The 21,419-nt window shown below is 31.7% G+C and overlaps 1 long non-coding RNA gene and 1 other non-coding gene across 2 annotated transcripts; one reads left to right on the plus strand and one right to left on the minus strand.

Moving 5' to 3' along the window:
• Nucleotides 1-921: 921 nt before the first annotated feature.
• Trnae-uuc lies at nucleotides 922-993 on the minus strand. Its single transcript has one exon. It is a non-coding gene; the product is annotated as a tRNA-Glu (tRNA).
• Nucleotides 994-17,463: 16,470 nt separating this feature from the next.
• LOC111618550 lies at nucleotides 17,464-18,203 on the plus strand. Its single transcript, XR_002755590.1, has 3 exons — nucleotides 17,464-17,513; nucleotides 17,645-17,689; nucleotides 17,811-18,203. It is a non-coding gene; the product is annotated as an uncharacterized LOC111618550 (long non-coding RNA).
• Nucleotides 18,204-21,419: the final 3,216 nt, after the last annotated feature.

Genomic DNA, 21,419 nt, shown 5'->3' on the forward strand with positions numbered 1-21,419 from the left:
ACTGTAACATAAAAATGGTTCCGCTTCAACGACTCCATTTTCGGTTAAATAAGGGGGAAAAATCGGTAAAAGTTTTAAAATGCTTTAATGTTTTGACCACTTTCTACCGATCCCGACTCATTAACGGGGCCTTAACGTGATGAGAAAAGGCACTTTGACAGTTTGTGATTAATTAACGTACATTAATTAAAACGTTTGCGGAGAATCTGATGATTTAAAGGCGTTAAAATGGAAGATTTCATCACTGGTAAAACATTTCTCTTTTGATTAAAAATTTATTTTTAAATGAAAAAAAAAAAAACAAATTATATATAAATTACACTAATGAAATTTAATTTTTAAAAAATAAAATAATAATAATAATAATATTTACAAATGTCAATTAGGTTCTGGTATGATTACTTTCAGTCGTTACTGAACGACAGTCGCCTCGACAACGGAAGCTGCATGATGTATTTGGGTAAAGAAACAGTCATTAATCACATTACGGAGCAACACGTTTGGAAGATTAACGGATTTTCCTGGGTAATTGGACTACTAGGCAAACGACGTCCGTGACGTCACTAGGGAAGGGGGGGGAAATTTCCGTCGATATCGAATTTTAAAAATGTATAATTTATCTTAACGTACCTATGTAAGGATGTTGTGTTGTCGCGCACGTGGTTGATAGCAACTACCAATTGATGCGTGAGTAAACGTGCTGTGGATTCTTTCATTCTGGTTTCCTAATAAGACAGTTGATGACAGACAACACTTGGATGTATTCCAGAAGAAGCATTACGTTTACAATCGGTTTTATAAGATTTTCTTCACTAAAATAAAAGTTTAAAAAAAAAATATTTTATTCTAATTAATAAAAGACTTTAATATAATGTAGGAATGTAATAAATAAAAACAAAGAAAAAAAATTAGTCTAAAATGTTCCCATGCCGGGAATCGAACCCGGGCCTTCTGGGTGAAAGCCAGATATCCTAACCACTAGACCACATGGGAGAGTAGCAGCAATTCCTCTACAGCTTTATTTATTATTAAAGAAAAATCAATAATAATTACATTTTTTTGAAGTTAAATAAATAATATAATCTGATACTTAAATTATTAAGCTTTTATTTAGAATTTTTTACTATTATCTTACTTATTTTAAACATTTAAAAGCTTACAAACTTATTTTGAGGATTAAAATAAGTCATTACTTTTAACATTTTTGAAGATTCGGGGGTAGGATACGTCCCTCTTCTATTTTCTCAAGTTATTTCTAATATATTCTTGCTCGAGATTGACGAATTTTCTAGATACATAATGAGGAGAAAAGTAATTAATTAAAATATAATTAACGGAATTGTTTCAGTTTAATTAACTTAACTTATTTGTTTAAATACGGCTTTGATTGTAGAGATGCAGCAGAGAAGAATACATTCGTCATTAGAACATTTCTAATAATATTTCGACCCTAATTGTTTATTACAATTCTTAAATAATTTTCATTAATTGTCTTATTTTGTAAGCGCGATTGATTTGCGCGTCGCGTCGCGTCTCGTGCGACGCGATCGATCATGTTTAAGATATTTAATATTAATACTATTAATATTTACGCTAATTTTTAAATATTTTAATTTATATAATTTCTTGCATCTTACATTTTTATATACATTTTTTTTAATTTACAAAATTATATTTTGATTATATAAATAACCAACGATATGACGCAATGAGCGCAAGTCGCTCGTCAATTATAATTTGCATGTGAAAAGAATTGATTTAATCTATTAATTTCTTTAAAGATTTTAGAAGAAAAAATAATGATATTCGAATATTGTGGAAAGTCAATGATAGTTTAATACGTTAAAAAACACGACTTTATATATAATTAGCACGCTGAAGCGAAAAAGATGCCGCTTCACGCGTTGCGCGAGTACAGATTAAACGTTTATTTGACTGTTTTATCGTTTTAAAAATATAATGAGCATTTCAATTTCGGAAAATATGTAAAACGAGAATTTTATTTTTTAAGAATTGCGAAAATTCGAGATTAAAAACGCAGCGGGGAGCGGGTATAAGACGAGGAAAAACATACATACGAAGAAAACGGAAAAAGGGCAAAAAAGCGTGAGCCTGTTCGTGCCAGGTCACGAGGCCAAATATCTCCGGCAACGAAGCCCCTCCGTGAAAAAGCAGGGGGGAGGAGAAAGAGGCCCACTCACGTAATTGTCGCTCGATCTTTTATTCATGCAGAAAAACTGTAGATGAAGAAAATTCGAACGGCGCCATACCAGACCCCCCCAAAAAAATCTCGTAAAACCAAACGAAAAATCTAGTAAATTTAATCACTTTATGCATAATTAATTATAATCATTAGTTTTAAATTTAATATCGGATGAATTATGGAAATTGATCCCGTTGTTTAAGAATCCCGTACTAAGAAAAGAGCGCTTCTTACGTGCCATCTGGATTCCCTGTTCTAGAATCTCACTTATTTACACGTCTAGCAAAAACTACACCCAGTCAGTTGAGTTATGGCCGAGTTAATCATTAGCAGGGATCATAAATTAATTAAAAATTACAGCATGTAGAAAGTTTCATTGATGAGATAAAGACGAAATTCACGTTTTAGACTTGGGTCGATGATCTAAATCTGGCACTTACCTAGTAAGAATGGCAATATATTCCCATCGGATATCGTTTCTAGTTTTCACCTCGCACCGGAAAAGACCCCTTGGGAAAAAGGGAACGCAACGAAGATCAAAGAAGATGTGATTCTCCAGTGAGAATCGTAAAGTTTTTATGTTTAGGACCCCCGCAGGAGACTAATTTATTTCTAGATGGTCACATTCTTAGAAATGCTATCTTATAAGACGAACTACCAACATCTTGCGCTCTTAGTGGATATTTAAGATTGTTTTTAGGACTACTTATCAGTTTTTACTGCATCAAATAGAATGAAGTATTCACTATATAAAAATGTCTAGTCGACTTTATCGCGTCGTGTCTCTTTAATATTCTCCTAGTTAATGCATTAATTGCCTCATTTAGATATTATCATCCCGTCACCCATCGACAATCCCATATTTCTAGCCCCGGGCAATAAAACCGAAAAGTAGAAAAGTAGTACGAAAAAATACACATATATTACATTTTCTTTTTTAAATATTGTTCCTTTAGGAACCCGAAACGACTTCCTAAAAGGAGGGATTTTTAGGAGCATTCACGTTAGAGAAATTATCATCCAGTCATCTGCGCGATTAGCGAGTCGCGCGTCGCGACGCTCCAGCAAAATATTTTTGTTTAAATTGCTAATAATAGAAAAGTTTAAGTAAATTTAAGTAATGTAAATAATTACTTAATAATATTACATTAATGTCGTACTGTTTTAAAAAGTTTAAAGTCAATTAAATAATTTTAAAAAATTCAAATAAGTGATCAAAGCGACGCGACGCGGCGCGACATCAGAAGCGAAAAATGAATATAAATTACATTATTCTAATTTCGGACAGTTCAATGACTACTACTACTACTACTTTTTTTTTTTTTTTTTTTTACGTAACAAAGTAACTATTTTAAAACTTATTAACTAAACTCTTTTGTATATTTTATATTAAAATTAGTGGGAATTATATAGTAACGTTTTAACTTTCCGATGCGCGGTCACGCATGGTAGTTTTCGAAACAATTAGTGGCAATGGCGTCCCTTAATTAGGCATCGAAGTTCTGAAAAACTGTTATGTTGCCGATACTGGCTTGGTCTACCAAGCATCCTTTTTATCACCTGGTGTTACGAATTCGGCGTGTTGACGACATCTGCCATCTCATCGGGTCAATTCCTTTTGGTTTTTTTTTTTTTCTCGTTTTCCGAAGACAGATGGCAGCACTAATCGTCGGGGAGTTTTTATTTTTTTTTTTATTTTTTTTCGTAAGCGAATGGTGTCGTATTTATCGATTTATAGCGCGGACGACAGATGGCGCCGTTAAGATGCGACGCCGATAAAAAGGCAACACTCCAATCGACTCTAATCAGAAACTGGCATCGACCGAGGATGTTAAGTCGGTAGAGTAACGTTAAACTGCGGCGGCGAGACGTTGACCGATACCTCTGGGCGTCGGTGGCCGATGAGTGCGCTCGATATCTGCAGTCACACCCAGATGTATAGTCTGCGCCGATAGGAAGAAGAGGGTGACGTCATCGGAGGTCATAAACACGCTTCAGCATTTTGTTGGAACCATTCCATTCGAATAACGAGGGTGAATGAGGAGGGGAGAAGACGGATAATCGATACCCATCGCCTGCCAATGCCTAGCTAGCTAGCTCTAGCTTCGTCTCGCTTTACCACCGCCGCAGCCCCCCGGATAAAATCGCTTATAATGACCAAATTACGCTTTATAAGTTATTTTAAGCCCGGGGATGTTTCCGATTCGTTTCTTCCGTACCGGGTCTTATCCCGCCGGTCCACGATGGAAGAAGACAAGTTGGCAGCTCTTAGATTCGGATCTCGTGCCGCACCCTATCGACGTATGCCGATAAAAATCCGCCAGTTCTCTCTTCGTCTAATGACGTCAGCGATCTCGCACTCTCTTCGAGAGTTCAACGGCCTTCACTGTAAACAAAACAAGTGACGCATGCGCTCAAATCGCCGTCTGACCTTGAACGACGATCTGTATAATATCCTTTCCCCCCCCTTTGGCTCCTTTCCAACATACTCTTTTCTGCTAAAAGAGTCGTTGGACGATAAATTTGGCAAGCCATTCGATATTTAACGCGTAAACTTTTTAGAAATGAGTCATTGTACGGTAAAGTACGTTCGATACCGTAAAGTCCCGATTGTCGAGCGCTCGTATACACCCGATGACATCACACTTGAGAAACTCGCGTCGCTTCTCGGCAACGCTCAATGGTGAGGCGGTGTAAGGGCGCGTAGGGGCGCTTAAACGCCCACAAAATTTAAGCATCGTAGTCACGTGTGCGCGGTTTCTTAGTCATTTACTCGTACGTCTAGCGAATTACTAATGCAACTTACAATCTGATTTACTAATAATTCTCTAGAAAAAGTACTCATCTGGCTTTACTCAATTCTTGGCTCCTGTTTCTAAGGTTCCTGGTACATTACTTACTTCAATTCTTAAAATGCCTTAATGTAATTGTTATAATTACAACTAACTTGACTTAATTATATTACGAGTATTCAGAAAGACGTAGTTTTAATTATTTTTTTTTAAATATTTCTTCTATTTTTTTAATCGAACTGAGTACCAGTCGACCCCCCTATAACACTGTTGATTTTTCCGTTTTATATGAATTCCATGTTGTACGAGTCACTTAGATTTTACAAATACGTGTGCCGGGCTGTGAACGGCTCACGTATTTGTAAAACCTAAGTGACTCGTACAACATGGAATTCATATAAAACGGAAAAATCAAAAGTGTTATAGGGGGGGTCGACTATCTGTACACATAAAAGAACCCTCTAAATGTATAAAATTTCTATTAAATAACGAAAAACATGATATATTTAAGCGATTCTTCTATATGTATATATATGAACAATAAGGGGGCCTTCTTCCTTGTATCCTTTATACGTAGAGGTTCGTTAAGAACGTTTAGATCTTTAACAATTTTAATAAATTCGTGTATAGTAAATAACATTTAGAGAAGAGAAAGGAATTTGTTTCTCAAAATCTATTATAAATTATCGCGTGATCTTTCATTACGTGAGAATTTATAGACACACACGATTAAATTTTCTCCTTTAAATCTTCTAAATCAATCTCTAATTACTTAAAAATGCTGAATCAAGTCTTAACTTTTCGAAGAATTGCAAGAGATTCGACTTAAACACTAGAAATTAACACGTAATCTCTAATTTACTCCACGTGGTGAGTAGTAGTAGTAATATTTAATTTTCGTCCCGATTAATTTCCTAATAAGTAAGTAATAAATTATATAAAAAAAAAAAAACATTTTATAGGAACGTAGAAGAAGGAATGTAATAATAACAATTAATTAATAAAGGCTGACCTTGAATCGAGAGGTCAAATCGAATCAAAGTGTATTAAGTTTAAGTTTTCTTGTAATATTCTCCACCCCTTTTTCAAAAACACATTTGCTCATTTATTTTTTTTTTTACTTTAACAAAACTGGAAACTTGAACTGGTAGGGAAAGTTTCGCACCTGATTCATACCAGTTAGTGAATGTGTAAGAGGAGAAGCCGAACAAAGGTTACTTCACCTCCCAACATGCAACCTTTTTTTTTTTTCTACTCCTCTCCTATTTTTTCTGCTGAAGTAAACTATCTCTGCAACCCCCATTAACAAATGGATTCGGTTTTCTTTTTTTCGTGTCCTTCTTTCCATTTGTTTCGACCGTTTGACCCCCCCCCCAAAGATCTGATTAATTGACTCTAGGATAATAGAAAAAGGAGCCAACAGCTTGAACGTTTCCTAAATAAATTTCTGCATCGTGCATTATTTTAATATCAACTTTACCGAGTTTATCATAAAATATTTCAAAGATTTCCGACTAATTAAGAAAATATCTAATTAAAGATGGTAGAAGAAACACTTTAGCTCTTCTTTTCATTTTTTAATGTAGAAAAAGAAGGAAGAAAAGGGAAATAAAAACTGTGAAGTTGGTAATTACTTAATTTCTAACACGTTAGAGAATACTAAAACTCGAAGTTTTATGAATATAATAAAGATAAACTGTACTAAATTAACACGATAAGTAGAAAAATTCGTCTTAAATTATATTAAAAATTTCATTTTTTTAAAAGATAGAATGTGAGATTTTTAATTGGGTGCAGAGTAAGGAAGAAAAGAATAACCTTTTGACCTCTCACCTGGACTTCCAGGATGGTGTGGGTGGCCATTTTGACTCGAACAAAGTTCCTTTTAACTGGAATTATTCCTTCTAAATCATAATATGCAAACGTAATTTTAATCCCCTGTCCTTTTCGACTTTGTTCGCTATCTGTTTGTTATTATTATTATTAAAATTTAGGATTTAAAATTGATTATTCTATTTTATATATGTTTTCAATTTTAGAATTGTCATTTATTTATTTATTAAATTTTTAAGTAATTTATCGTAAAATTTTCCACTGGAATTTTTAAATTTTATAGCTTATAAAAGCTTTATTATTTTAGAAAAAAAAAAAAAACTTTTCAACGTGTAGTACGCGATCTATAAACGATCGTGTATGTGAATAATAAATAGAGACGAATATGGAAAAGATTGAAAAACGATGAATCCATTATTAACGAGATAACTTTTTTGAATTTTTAAATTGGCCAATTAAATTTCAGGATGGCTGAGAACATCGAAAATTGATTGATTCGTAGTAAAGTTAATGCGAAAATTAGCATGAAAGAGACAGTGAAAATTATTCTTTAATTAATTTACATATATTATTAGTTTAATGATCTTTACATGTACATTATATAATGCTCTAAAGCTCTTTTATGTATAAGATATTAGTAAATTCTATATAAAAAAAATAAAATAAATGAAAATTATTTTATGACAGTAAAACCTGTTCAAAATGGAATCCGCTTAAAATGGAAACCTGTTTAAACGGGAAAAATTTCTTTTAATTAATAATGTTTAATGTTTTAATGTGGTTCCTCTCCATTTACCAATAGTCACCAAGTTTATCCATCTTGTAATCCCGTTCTCATCAAATGGATCTTTTACTTTATCCAAGCAAGTAGAGATGTAACAAGTAGCCTTTGTGGATTATTCTCATAGGAGGGAAGATCTCTTTCATACAAACTACAAATATATAAAGCCATGATTCTTTCAGTACTTTTATATCGAGCTCCATTATAGTCTGCAACCTGTTACCACAAGCTAAAAAAGGAACTTGTGTAGCATTATCCCAATCTGGGACTCGAATGGAGAAGGAAAACTCATAGCTTCGTGGGGCCCGGGCAAATTTGAATAAGGAGGACACGTGTACAATGTTTTGACCCTCAGACAGGGAAATATTTTCTTATAAAAGATTGGTTCATTCATAGAGCTAGTGGTTACATCCATAGTAGTATAGGGGTTTGCACGTTCTAATTCGGACCCCTCTTATATCGATTCTAGTTACGGATTCGGGTACAAATATATAAAACATGAGTTTTTAACAGAAAATTACGTTTTAACACCTACAGGAATTCACACCCGACACATTGTAATCCGATTCAATCAAAGCAAGGTATATGTATCATGGAACAGATGTAAGTTATTATAACTGTACTCTAAATGATATAGGCTAGAAATTTGAAGCAACATTATATTTTACTATCCGAAATATATCTTATCTAGTACAGAATTTATCGGAAAAGCTTTAAAAACGTTTAATTAATTTATTTTTAAGACATTTTCTGAAGCTTTATCCGTGTAAAAAAAAAGGGGGGGGTTTTTTGATGATGATGATGATGATGAAAACAGCAAAAAGAACGGTTTATATCAACATTTTTGAATAATTTTTTTTATAATATTGAATCTAAAGACTTCAATTAAAATAATTTTTAATAAGATAACCGTTAATAAAACCTTTTTTTTTTTTAAAAAGCGTTACGAAGTTGACAATTTTTTGTATTAGAATAACGAAACTTGGAGGATGATTTTCTGTTATATCAATTGGAATTTTTTAAACTGTACTCATAATAAATATAGATAATACTTTATAAATTTCTTATAAATATTTATAAACATGAATTTATTGAAAAATGCCGGTAATTTTCTCGAATCGGTTCCGTAGCTCGATGATAAATTAAGCTGCGTACCGACTCAGATAAATTCAGCCAAACTGATAAATGGCTGATATTATTTTGATATAATGTATCGAATTTGCATTGATAAATATTCTAACATCCAAGTAACCTGTGAAGATGGTTATCTTCTTATCACAATTCGCCGATAGCATATTGTTTACTAAACATTACTTCTTTGAAACAATGTATTTATGGAGAAAACGTAAATTTCCTGTATATTTTCTGATTTAAAATAAAATTTTATATAAATTAATTGAATTTTAGAAGATTTTTAAAAGATTAAAAAATTAAATTAAATTAGCATCCTTCTTTTTTTTTTATTTCAAGCTGTTAGAAGAGAGTAAGAAGTGAATCTACGTCTCCATTTTTTATGTAAAATTAAGCTTAAAAAAGTAAATTTATATTAAATTATAGATTTTGTTTACATTAAAAATAGATCATTTTGATATAAACCATGGAATAACTTTGTTAAACGTAGAAGAAGCCGCATAAACTGGAAGCTCGACAAATGATTCGACATCTGTTTTCTGGCATTTGTATAAACAAAAATAGGGTAGTTTAAATTTCTGTCGAGCACGAAGCACTAATTCTTTTATAGAGCTCCATTCTATAAATTAGGGGCACAGCTGGATTGTACTAGCATAGAACTAGCTTGGCAGCTCCTATAATTTCCCCTGGCTATGGAAGCTAGTTTTGTAGTGGTTTCGAAATAGCGTAGAACCAACTGTGGACGTAGCGAGGTGGGAGATTTTTTTAGGGTGTAGAATTCAATAAACTACTAAGAATTACAAGGTGAAGAATAAGAAAGTTCCGAGACAGCCAGGTGCTCCGATTCGCCTTTAGACAGATGGCGGTTCTAACCCTAAAGTCCAAGCATGAGGGTCGTACGCGTACATCGCCAAACAGCTGCTGTTCACACAGCGGGGATACGCTTGGAGGTTTAGTCAGTCGTGGGAACAGAAAAAGTTACACGCCGTCCATGAGAAAAGCTAAAAATACACGCGATAATTGGAATTAAATCTGTCTAATAAACGATAGTTTAACAACATCCCTCCAACATTCGATTGAAAGGAGAAAGGAGGAAGATGATGGAAATGATCACTTATACATGTATATATATATATATATATTCTTGGTTTTAAAATCTGTTTTCTCGTCTCTTACTTATACTAAAATACGTACAATAATCCTAAATTAATAAGATCCCATTAGACAAAACAAATCTATCTTACAGCAGCTGGGTTGGACATTTCTTTCCCTGTGGAGACAGATTAGTAGGCTCACGTTAAGAAATCCAGTCTGGTAGGGGATCAGAATGATGAAAGAGCTCTTGGCTACTCGCACTCTAGCCTATTTGGTGTGTAGACAGACGAGCAACAATAGCCCATCTTTTGATATTATCGGTTTTAACTTTCCATCCCTTAAACTGTTCTGATCTTTTAATAATCTTCTTTATAAGTATAAAGAATTAACAGAAATCTTCTTTTATAAAATTCCTAAAAGTAGATAATTCTAGATAATAATCTTACATCTTTTCTGCTTAAGGTTTATTTAAAATTTTATATAAAATTCTTGCTTGTAAGTTTATGAAAGGACGTCATAAGGTTTCAATTCCTTATAAAGTTATTAAAGGGTCACACTCTGACCTTCGCTACAAGTTTTTATGTTCCTTACAAGCAAGGACGCCCTTTAGAATTATGAACCTTCTAAGAAATTTGGATTTCACTATAGTTTCTCATCATAAATTCTATGATGAGGAACCCATTGGGAGAGCACCATAAAGCACGTGGTCACCAAATGGTGGACTCCTGACACGTGTATACATACACCCTTTACGAATGGTCGTGCTTACAAGATAAGAAAGTTTCCATTAATGAATTAACTTTAATTTTGTCTGGAAAATAATTACAAAAGTTCTGATAATTTCGAATATTTTACAAGATGATTAATAATGGTGACAATGAGTTATTAACAGTTTATTAAACATGTAAACTTTATAATTTAATGTTATTTATTATAAGATTACAGTATTATAAGGATAAAATACTAAGATAAGAGTTATTTAGGCAGTAAAATAAATTTAATTTTATTAAATAAAATAAGATAACGAAAGTAATTATAAAAATTTTAATTATATTAAAATTAAATTAACTGTTACACGTAAATAACAGGTTAATTACGAGAACGGTCCTTTAATAATCTTATACCATAACGTAACCGTGGAGAGGCCCCTTACCTTTGTAAATAAATAAGTACAAGAAGATTTGAATGTGACAAACGCACTTAACCACGTGTAGGGCCTATTCTTCAAGGGTGGATGCAGGTTTGCACGTTCTTATTCGGGCCCCCCCTTAGTTATACTTTCATAAGATCTGAGAGAAGTAAAATGGAACTCAAGGTAATTTTTTAAGTTAAAAATTAAATTTTCGAAGGCCCCTCTACGTACGTAACTGAAATCAAAGGGCCCTTTTGATCCCCTGTCTACCTGAGCCTACCTACTTAAATAAATAAATTCTATTGATAACAATTCTCTAATAAATCATAGATTTTCGGAGCCGAAATTAAATTTGAAAATTTAAATAATTAGAGAAAAATATAATAATTATCGATTTGAAATCAAGTATAGAGAGAGAGACAAGGCTTTAAGAGAAAATTAATCAAAATAATTTATAAAGTTCGTCGAATTTTATGTAAAATAAATTATCCAAAGTCGTGTCATTAATATTAAATTGTACGATATTGGAAAGTATATTTAATAATATTAATGATAATACAAATCTTATGTAATTTGTTTCCGAATTATATACATTCCAAAGATTAATGAAACATTACAATTAAGCTGGAGATTGTCAAGAGTAAAGGATTATTGGAAGAAGGAGAATCGAATTTCTGCTAAGGAATAAGATTTCTCTCTTTCCTTTTGTTGTTCTTCTTTCTATTTAAAAATCGAGTAAATAAATAAATAAATATTGGCATTTATATAGCAAAAAGGTTTGATAACAAAACCAAATAAAAAGACAGACAAATTAATTAATTAAAAGCTCGTCCACTTTCGGATGTAGTAAATTGTCCTTCAGGATACTTTCAATGAGCTATTGTAGCTCCTTAGTAAACTAGGTTAAGTTGGCAGTCGATCCGGCCATAACAGTGTCTCCGGGTCAGTAACCCGGACGACAGGAAGTGACGTCATCAATAGGCGGAACTAGAAGGGGATGGTCGAGTATGATCTATGTTGAGAATATTCTTATATATATATACTGTATATAGTGGGTTATTACCCCACACTTATACCTTTTTTTAATAATAGGTTAGTGTAGTTAGAGTTGGGTGAGTGAATATGGTGACTTTTCATTGTCGAAAACAACGGAGACTTTATTATAAAAGAATAAAGTAGCTATTCAATATGTTATAAATCACCCGCTTAACGACCTTGCAATGTTTAAGATGGTTAAAAAAAAAAATTCTTTTTATATATTTTTCTTTAAAAAATTCTAACGTTTCACTAAGGAGATTTTGTGGTATTAATTGTAGTATATATCTCGAATTTTAAAGGGTGTATCGAATGTCGAATTTTTCCGAGTTGAGGAAGATGTGGAAAGACGTCGAAATGGCAGTTTTCTTGTTTTTTGATCTTATCTAATATTTTGACGAATTGGAATCGAAGCACCATGTCGACCTCCTGCTGAAAGCTTCCAAAGGTACTTCACCAGTTGTCAGATGAGGATTGTTAGATTTTAGTAGGATCCCTCGAGCGTTTTCCAATCCCCCCCTCCACACTTGCACCGCTTCTAAAAATTTAACTGACTTTTATGTCCGGTGCTTAGATAGGAAAACGTGAAAGTAGGAGGGAAAAATCTAGTGTTTGCACCTATTTTAAGTATGCGTTTCGGCTCCATTAAATGAGTAATTAGGCTATTTTATCGAAAACATGATTCCTGCATAAAGAAAAACTTAATCTTGGTGAAGAACTGACGACAGCTTTCCTGTAAAAGAGAATGACTATTCAGACGGAGACAGATGGTCCAATGTCTACAGATAAGAAACCAGTTTTAGATAACGATAGCACTTTACTCTGATTACCAATCCCAATTATATTTTAAAAAAATCGTTTTCGGCCTCTCTCTGTCGGTTTTGACTTAAACCATTTTTTCATACCTCCGAAATTCTCCAAAATCTCGTAATTATCAATGGAGAAAAAAAACAACAACAAATGTAGTAATTTTCCGCTTCTTTTCGGCAATTTAATAGGTTAGATATACCTTTAAAGGATCACAGAGAAAGAGACTATCCATGACCTTTAAATAATTCGGCATTGTAAAGATCCAGAAAAGTTTTTGGCCTCTTTTTTCCCATGTTGGGTGGACCACAAACATGTTTACGAACCGATCATAAACAAGTAATTGTAAGTCCGAGATGACCCACATTTTGACCTTAAAACTTGTCACGCTAAAAAAATAAATAAATAAATAAGAGATTTATGATTATTTTTCCTCCGAAATCATTTATCTTTCTTGCTGAATTTTGCAACACGACAATGTCATTAATTTCATTATGATTCAAGTTACGAGCTGCTTCTAATGCACACATAAACTCATTGACATAAGGTTTCGGGTTCGAATCCTAAGCGTATCCTTACAAATTTTTTTCGTAATTAGTTCCGGGTTGAAGTATCGTTCTTCATCCCTCAAGCGCTGATCTACTCCATCGAAGATCAGTCCATCCGTAATGAGTAAAATCAGTCTAGTTTAACGCACAGTACCATTACGGGCCACATGCCATGAAATTTTGGAATTTAAAAAAAAAAAAAAAAAAATGCCTTAATGCCTTAAACTAAAAATTCCCAATTGGAGTAACGATAGTAAAAAATAACGTTTACGGTTTATTCCCAACATGAAAAGCTAGTAGAGTACATAAGCATTTTGCTTCAACTCTATCCACCATTTTATTTCACTTGGCGATTTTAGTTCTGACGGGATTTGCTCTTGCTTGACTGAAGAGAATTCTCTAGTGGTTTTACAGCGTCTCTGTGCGTGAAGTGTTTCCATTCAGTTTTGCCCAAGAACGGGAAGCAATGCTGAATAGAATAAGGCAATAGATGCTACCAGTCCCCTATGTTACTATGGCAACCCGAGAGGGAATTGTATTGTCCGAGTTGTCTAATGCGACAGATGGGAAAGAAATGTGGATGAGAACGAAAAAAAGGAACGCACTTTTTTTTTTCTATCACGCACTGTTGAACTTTCCTTTTATTCCTTTCCCGATACTACCTGTTGATATACAACTATACCTGTAAAAAAGATGGAGGATCAATGAAAACGGTGATAGCCACGATAAAATCCCCCAGATTTTATCTTTCATTTAGTATTTTTTACAGTGTATTTATCTCATAAATTTCAGCAGATGTAACGTCTGATATTTATCTTCAATGCTGTGTATTTTTCAGGGGATTTTTTTATTAATAACTACATTTAAATCCTTGACGTGGCGGATGTCCAACTTTTCACCATTTTAACTGTTAAGAGCGAGCAAAACTACGTATCGTAGCGACACCTAATGTTAAAAAAAAAAAATATATTAATTAACGTCATATTTCAAGAAACGTTATTACTGTACTAAGCGGTGCTGAATTGAGCTGGTTTTAAACGAAGAGAGGTTCAAAAATTGATAAAATTTATCAATTTGCAGCTAAGATACGTGATGAGGATACTCGCAGCAATATCTAGAAGTATATATAAATTGTTATAACTCAAATATTTAGATATTTTTGCTAATGGGATTATAAATTTATCAATGTGCAAAGTATGAATTAAGTGTCAGTCAAGTAACAAATCGTCTATTGTGTACAATAAAGCATCTTCATTAAAGTAATCGTCATTGAATCTAAATTAATGAAAATTAATGTATTATATTTTCTTCTGAATATTTTAAATAGAAAAAAAAAAGCGGCCGCGTATATGCAAATCTATTCTGTTCGCACGTATCAATAGCATTCTTGTATGAACTTTCACCTCTTGGACGAATCTCTTCGGTAGTAATCATGGAGAAGACGAAATTTACCAATTTGTAATCATCCCATTGAGAGTGGTCAACCGCTTATTTAGTAATAAATTTTTACATTTGTAAGAGAACCGAAGCAGACAAGATGAAAGTAATTGTCATTGGGGGATTGTAAATCTTTATATTTTGGGATATTTTAACAGGNAGCGGTAAATATTTATTATATAAAAAAAAATTTTTCAATATGTTTCAATATATTTTAATATGTTTGAACGGTTAGATATTTTCAATATGTCTGAAACCAGGAATTTCTTCAATATGCTTGAAACGTACAAGAAATTATTATGTTTAAAATATAGAAAATTTTTTACTTATAAAAGCGTGAAACGTGAAAATTCTTAATATTCTTAAAGGTATTTTTTAAAATACAGTTTACAATTTTGAACATAAAAAGCTTTACAGTTAAATTATAAGACGTAATATATACACCCCTCCTCCTCTATATACAATCCTCATTGAAGATCAATTGAACTTTGCGCTTAATTAGCATAAATTTTAATTAAAAAAATAAGATAATGACAATAAAGATGGAATGGAACCGTATTAAGACCTTTAAATTTGCATTAGCATTAAGGAATAGGACAACAAACTTTAATTTATTCGTACTGACGAACGTGACATGAACTTTTACATTAATATTATTTTAATTGCATTAAGAAAACATTGCAATGTAACAAAGCTTAATGCAATTATCTCTCATAACCGAATTATTATACGTCATTAGAAATTTTTTTTTTTTTTTAATCCCTCCTTTTGGAAGAGTGAAGAACTACTAATGTATTTATAATTACTAATACATTGAGGGAGAAGTGAGGGGAATCTAGCTTGATTAAGAAGATTAAATTAAAGCAAAAACCGTCTTTACGTTGATCCATTGCCTGACTAGGTAGTTGTAGTAGTAGTAAAGTGGTATAAGATTCTACCTAGGGACTAAAGTAGCACACCTGTATGGTAGTTCTAATGATAGAGCCAGCAGCAACGCCCGTTCGGAGCCTCAAATACAAAACACGTTTTCTGATAATCTCTAACGAAAATTTCAGTCAAATGCGATCTCTTTTAAACCTATACTAATATGTTATTTCAATGGAATTTTATACTAGGCGATATCTCTTAATTAGAATTAATTAGATAATTAATTACAATTAAGCAAGAGGGGGAAGAGAGGAGAGAGAGGAGAGAGAGGGAGAGAGAGAGAGAAAAGAGAGATCTTCGGCTTCTGTTTTCTAAATGAAGAATAGTGGAGATTTTTGACAAATTCGTAAGTAAGCTTGCTAGTGAATAGAGGAAATCCTGATTAGTTTAATCTTTTAAAAAATTCAGAAATTGTAGCTGCTGCCGTTTCGAAGAAGAAAGAAGACCGGATATGAAGATAAAATAAGAATATAAAAAATAAAATAAAATAATCCTTGGAGGGGGGATGAAAATTTTCTCTTCAAATTTCAGCTCAACTTATTTTAATTCTTACAATTTTTTTTTTTAAAAATTAATTAATTTTTATTTTAATTTTTAAAATTAAATTTGTTAAACTTGTAATTATAAAATTATAAACATTGTACACATCTAAAAATTGAATTTTAATAATTAAATATATAGTAGTNGCATTTTAATTTACTGTATATTTAATTTGTATTCGTTACTCCTTAGTCTACTGTATTGTTATCATACATGCTGTATACGTATAGGACTATATAGAATAACAATACAGTGTAGTCGTATATAATTAAGGAATTCCATAATTTAATATGTAATAATAATATTTATAATTATTTAATTAAAAGTTTTATTAATTATTAATTAGGTTATAATTTTAACAGGTGTATACAAGTCGACCGCCCCTATAACACTGTTGATTTTTCCGTTTTATATGATTCCGTGTTGTACGAGTCACTTAGATTTTACAAATACGTGTGCCGTTCACAGCCCGGCACACGTATTTGTAAAATCTAAGTGACTCGTACAACACGGAATCATATAAAACGGAAAAATCAACAGTGTTATAGGGGCGGTCGACTTGTATACACCTGTTAAAATTATAACCTAATTAATAATTAATAAAACTTTTAATTAAATAATTATAAATATTATTATTACATATTAAATTATGGAATTCCTTAATTATATACGACTACACTGTATTGTTATTCTATATAGTCCTATACGTATACAGCATGTATGATAACAATACAGTAGACTAAGGAGTAACGAATACAAATTAAATATACAGTAAATTAAAATGCAATATACTATTTAATTTTAATTTTATTTAATTGTTTCCTTTCAAAATGGGGGTAAAAGTCTTTAAAACATTCCCCGTGTGTATAGCCTTGTGTTATATACACAGAAATACACGCTACATCAATAATAGAATATAAAATATAATTAAAAAAGGAAAAAGAAAAGCATAGAAAAATTTAAAAATTTATTTATTTTATAATAAAATAATTTATACATTTAATCTCTTTAAAAATAAATCGTTTAATGTAGAATGTATACAACATAATTGAATCGAATAGGTTAGATAAGAAAACGGGATGTCTTCGTCATTCATTTCCTGGACCTTTCCATTCTATCCATCTTTTCAATTTTATGAATCATGTACATCTTCCTGTTTATTATTTTTATTTACTTACATTTGTCGGCTCCGTTTTCTACCAAACAAATCGATATTTTTGTTACCGGTTTCACTAAAAGAACGTATAGAAAGGTAAAGTATATATATATATATATAGGACATAAACAATACTTAGCAGCAAAATAAATAAATGGATAAAATATAATCTACTACAATTTAATATTCCACTTTTTAAATATGAATAACTCTGCCTTCTTATCTAGATTTGTTACGTCCGTTCGTACACAGTCAAGGAGAAATTAAGTTAAGTAAGTAGGAACGGGGGGCATGTTGACGTTACGGAGATGTTGATTTCGTAATATTAAAAATAAAATATTTTAATTTTTAATTTTACATATTTGGAATTTCGATCGTATTTTTCTTCACCAGTGTGTGATGAAGGTCGAGAGATTATTCACCTTCATCCTGATAACGTTCTTGAATATACGGTGACCGGATACAGATGGACAAACAGGAACATCCGGACCTGCGAAGGAGGGATGCCAAGAAGAAAAAATAAAAAAATAAAATAAAAAAAGTGACTGTCAACGACCTCTATTTTATTGCATCTCTTTCGACGGAAGTACTAAACGTCTACCGTTGTTATGGTAACCGATCGTAAAAAATACTCCTTCTTCTTGTTGCATAAATGTCCCTGAATGAACCGAAAGTCGAGCGTGGATCCGATCACTCGACCTTAAATGCGGTTTTTCTCAATGCCAGCATCTTCTATGATAGCTTTCTGCTCAGTTTCACTCAAAAAAATAAATAAATAAATAAATAAATAAAGCCCACACATCAAAAAATATCTTCGTCTAAAAAAAAAAATAGAAGGGTGAGATATTATTAATTTCTAAACTTATAAATAATTTAAGCACTTACTTAGCTTAAGTTATTCATAGAATAGGGGGAGACATTATTCAATTTATAACTATAAAAATCCGTAATATAATTTTATGACTTAAAGTTAGTAAGATGAATACGTTTTTGCTTTCTATTTTCGAATTTTCAAATTTGCCTGGAAGTAACAACCAAAATGGGAAGACAGACCCAACCTTGTTTCTAGTCAAAGATGCAAACACACCCCTAAGGATATTTTCCCGCCCCTTTCCCAACTTTCATAGCAGGGAACGGTGAGACCCAAAAGACTTCCTCGAATTCTCGTCATCAGTGTAGACAGTAAAACCGACCCTGGGCGAAACAATAAAAATAAAAACACAATAGCCAACCTATAAATGTCCCTATACTCGTTAGGAGTGCCACGACCGCATGGGACTCCAACTTGTACTTTTTCTTAGTTAAGTAAACAATATAATAGTATAAAAATTCATTTATATTTTATATTGATTTGTATATGATAACCCATATGGTATTATAACTTCTATATATATATGTGTGTGTGTGTGTGTGTGTATATAATACTGGAAATAGGATAATCGATATCGTTACGCAGAAAGATTTATATTTAGTAGTCGTATGTATTAAATTACCTATTTAAAAAAGGAAGGCTAATGTTAGATAATATGAAGAATAATTATTCTTTCCAGTTACTACTATCTGGTGAATGGAACGTTTTACAAACTAGTGCAAAGGACCATCTGGACATACTGACAACAGATGTTGCTTTGCCCTCGGACAGCTTGCCATAAATTTCTATGTTTTTCGAAAAGTAGCCTTTTCACTACATTCCTAAAGTACAATATTTTGTCCTTGAAATTCTCGTTTAAATTTATTCTTTCTCATTTTAATAAATTATAATCGTGTGATAAAATATAACAACTATATATAAAGTAGTATATAGTATCTATATAATAAATAATCTTATATGATTTCTCACTATATACAAATATGTATTTCTCTAGTATAATAAAACCTTACTTTTCAACCGGTAGTTCGCGGTCCCCTATTAACCCGAAAGTTTTATTATTAAACGATCACAGGAGAAAGTTGTTGGAGAGGACAATCAGTCTTCGTATCGACTTTATATCAAGATACATATTTTATGTCCATCATTGATTATATTTTATTAAATATTTCTTGCCTAATCTACCTTTTAGTTAATCAGTTTTCTGTTGATGATATTTTCGGAAGGAGCCCACTGAGCATTTTATTAAAAATTACAAACTATACGGTAGCATTCTAATCATAGTAAGAAGCTATTAATTAATATTATTCTACTTTACACAATTTACAGTATTCTTAGTATATATACTAGTATATGTTTACTGCATTATATTCTTAAAATAGTATATGACTGACCCCCCACGCAGAGAACAGGGACACATGTCAAAGGGTCATTCTCTATTATGGATTCTTCGCTATGAGATCTAAATTAGTCAGGGGTAGGGCAATGTTAAGCATTTTTAAGGCTCCCGGCCGTATAGTTAAAGAACAAAGTTATTAGTAATGAGCCATGTTCAAATGAGGCCCTACTCAGGTGGCCCTCATTTATACCCGTATTCCCTACGGATATAAATAACAAAATTTACGTACTGTACGTATACAAACTATAACAAATGTACAGCCTATATATATATACACACGTCTTACAAGTTACGTTGTATGTAATGTTTAAGCTTCTGATAAGAGAATACAAATTTATACAAATACCGTGTTGTATTAATATGCATATAGATTATAGTATTTATACAGCAGTCATAAAAAAAATTTACATATATATTTTTTTACTAGTATAAAGCTAGAAAATAGAGGAGACATTCTCTCTAAACACTTGTTACTTGCGATAAATTAGTTTCTGTAGATACGCTTAATCTGTAAGGTTAACGACGTTAAAACTTCCAAAAACGGAGATTAGACACGACTTGATCTATAGTTATATTGTATATAATATTATTTATCAGTCTTTTACAAAGACCCGAAATCTGATAAGCATAAACATTTTCAACTTTGACCTTCCTTTATCTAATATAACCGAGACATTATGCCTGGAATTTTCGTACGTAAATGATCTTTTAACTGTGTTTGTGACTATAATATATAATATATTATGATATAAAAATTGAATAACTCAATTATTTACAGCTTATTTTATAATTAAAGCTTGAATAATTGGACTTTTGTCTAAACTGTCTTAGCGACAAATGATGACATAATGACAAGAAGTCAAGAAGTCGTGAGAACTTAACCAACGAGAGACCAGCTTAGAAAATGTCGTGGATTGAAATTACACACACACACACAGTCGTATAATAAAATATTATTTTTATGACTTATAATACTTAATTTAATTATATATTTTAGCTATTTATGTATATAAATATTAATTTATTCAGTTATGATTTCTCGAAAGATTAATTTTCTAGAATCTCATATTATATCCAACTCGTGTAAAATTTAATCGAAACTGGAGATTTCATTATGTAAATTATATAATCAGAATAGTGTAGAGATTAAGTTTCATAATTCTGTTTCGTCTTCCCCTCGTTTAAAATTCCCTACTGAAGGTAAATAACAGCATTAGATCCTACCAATAACGTGAATCAAGCAGTTTAGTTATATATATATATATATATATATAAGCCTTGTGTCGTACGTTTAATATGTGTAAAGTGATATTATAACAATAAAGACGAAAGGATTTAAGAATATTTATTCAGATAATAACCTATTAAAGGGATTTTACAATTGATAAATGACTATTTTATTAATCTAAAGCATTTAAAAAAAAAAAAAAATATGGTAATAAAATGTAAGCTTAAATATGTCTATTATTATTATTAATTTAAAGATTAAAGTCGGTTATTTTATTTATTAATTCTACTTGGCATTTGGAAATTTTAATAAGCTGCAACTTTGGTCATTAAAAGCGTCAATCAAGATCACGTGACTGGCAACACGTAACAAATCTCCCTCCCTTAATGCTTACAACTTTCGATTAGTTTTGAACAAGTTGGCAAACTACTGTAAGCTCTGTTAAGTTTGAAAAGCACGGAGTCGTGAAGTAGACTGGAGAAAGTCTTGATTGATGATCAGAAAGAA

The sequence above is a fragment of the Centruroides sculpturatus genome, unplaced genomic scaffold, assembly GCF_000671375.1.
Source record: "Centruroides sculpturatus isolate CEXI.00-Female unplaced genomic scaffold, Cexi_2.0 scaffold67, whole genome shotgun sequence".
NCBI classification, from domain to species: Eukaryota; Metazoa; Arthropoda; class Arachnida; order Scorpiones; family Buthidae; genus Centruroides; species Centruroides sculpturatus.